Here is a 2,072-nt window from a genome sequence, read left to right on the forward strand (position 1 = left end):
CATCTGAAAAGTAGGAGAAAAAAAAAAAAAAAGAGTGTACCGTTCGAAAAGTTAAGCGAATTTAGCTGATGATGGGTCCATCCGGTTTTTTATGGTGTAAGGGCTGGGTCAGCATAAGAAAAAGCCATGCTTTGTTTAGTGATGTCGTAGCAGTTGCGTTGGCTGGGGAGAACTTCTAGATGCGGAACTCCTCGTTAGTATAGTGGACAGTATCTCCGCCTGTCACGCGGAAGACCGGGGTTCGATTCCCCGACGGGGGGCGCGAGAGCTGGAGACGGAAGGTAGGAGGGGAGAGTTTTTGAAGGCAGCTTGAGGAGCACAGTAAGAGAGAGAGGGAGAGGGGATCAGCTAGAAGCAGCTTAGATGCGTTGGGCGGGAATCGAGGTCTGGAGGACGAGGGAGGGAGGGAGAAGCTAGGTACGGGCGGCGGCCGCGCTATACCAGGCAACGCAGGAGCTAAGTGGAAGAGTGCGGGATGAGCGGGCAGGTAAGAGCTCTGGGAGCTGGGCGAAGAGCAAATGGGCTAGACGAGCTAGATATCTCCTTTTTCTTCTGCTGCCCCGATACGAACCCCCCAGCGAGGGAGATAAAATTGTGAGTGTGCTGTAAGCCGCCAGAAAGTCACAGAGAGCGCTGTCTTCCGATGCCTGGCCTAAGATTCAACATCCGCCGTTCTAGACGCCAAAGAGCAAACAAAAAGCTGACTTGGCCGGTCGAAGATAGACGAGACCCGGGGTGGTGGGACAGCAAAAGCGGTCCGGGGGAGGGTCAACGCTTTGGAAGGCAGCAGCTTTAAGCTCAACCCTCGCTCTCCCCACTGGTGGTATACCACCCAACGCCAGGGCGACCAACAGGAAAACAAAAAAACACACGACATCGAGCAAAAGTTCCACTCCACCTGAAACTTTAGTAAAAAGAGCGAAGCCGGGGACAGTTATTTAGGAAGAAAACAAAAAAAGAAAGGGGAAAAAGTCTCCACCCGGGGAAACGGCCCTTGGAGGGGGGAACACAAAAAAAAAAAAAAAAAAAGATACAGAAAAGAAAAAAAGAGGGGAAAAAGGGAAGAAAAAATAAGAGGAGAAAAAGTGCGTTTGTTTGTTTTACGGGCAGTCGTTAAATGTAACCAAAAAAGTCCCTTCTGACACGCTCGAACCAATAACACGTACACAATCCATCAGGGCAACTTGCAAGTTCAAAAAATTGTACAAAAAAACATGAGATAAAGAGAATGAAAACACACAAAACTTTGTGCAAAAAAAAAAAAAAAAACAACAAAGATGAAAAAGGCCTCGCATCCCCTGAGATGTAATGAGTATGGTAAAGTCGGTCAGGAGGAAAAAAAAAACAAAAAAAAAAGAGTGAAAAGAAAAAAAAAACCAAACGTCGACAAAGTTAAGGCACGAATTTAGCTGATGCATAGGTATACACATTAAAAAAAATCAAAAGAAAAAAACCTGTTTTTTTAAATGGGGAGGTCATCGAGGGGGCTAGGTCAGCATAAGAAAATCATAGCCAATGCTTATCTATAGAGGACGTGATGAGATCTTTGTTTGGGCTCATCATTTTAAAGACGGATGAAGTGAGAAGTGGCAGGAGGTCTTTTTGGATAAAAGTTGAGTTGTGGGATACCATCAAGTACAAGGAGAGCGATTCCTTTGTTTTCCGTGTCTCTCCCATTGCTGCTTGGCCTAAATATTACGGGAAGCTGGTGGAGTTGGAAGTGGAGTCACCCGGTTGTAGTGTGGGTGCAACAAGTGGGAAGTGGGGTTTGAGCAGGAAGGGAGAGGAGAGTCAAAGACTGCTGCACAAGACCCTCAAAGATTCAAGGACCCTGCTGCAAAAATACAGACATTGACCAGACGAACAAATCCTTCCACGGGCGTTTTTGGCAGATGGCCAACCAAAAATTCATTTCTAGTCTCTTGACCCGTGTGGGGTTTGTTGTAGCGCTGCTTTGTTTTGTAGCAGAGCCCCCCCAAAACCACACCAAAAAATCAGATCCACTCGCAAAAGTCCTCCCTCCACGGAAATCTTTAGTAAAATGCGAAAGATTTATGCGACAATGAAGAGAA

The 2,072-nt window shown here is 46.5% G+C and overlaps 1 non-coding gene and 1 pseudogene across 1 annotated transcript; one reads left to right on the top strand and one right to left on the bottom strand.

Moving 5' to 3' along the window:
* Window positions 1-188: 188 nt before the first annotated feature.
* Window positions 189-260, top strand: trnad-guc. Its single transcript has one exon. It is a non-coding gene; the product is annotated as a tRNA-Asp (tRNA).
* Window positions 261-1,966: 1,706 nt separating this feature from the next.
* LOC122143049 lies at window positions 1,967-2,072 on the bottom strand (annotated as a pseudogene; the record flags this gene model as incomplete).

The sequence above is a fragment of the Cyprinus carpio genome, unplaced genomic scaffold (genome assembly GCF_018340385.1).
Source record: "Cyprinus carpio isolate SPL01 unplaced genomic scaffold, ASM1834038v1 S000000671, whole genome shotgun sequence".
Classification (NCBI taxonomy): Eukaryota; Metazoa; Chordata; class Actinopteri; order Cypriniformes; family Cyprinidae; genus Cyprinus; species Cyprinus carpio.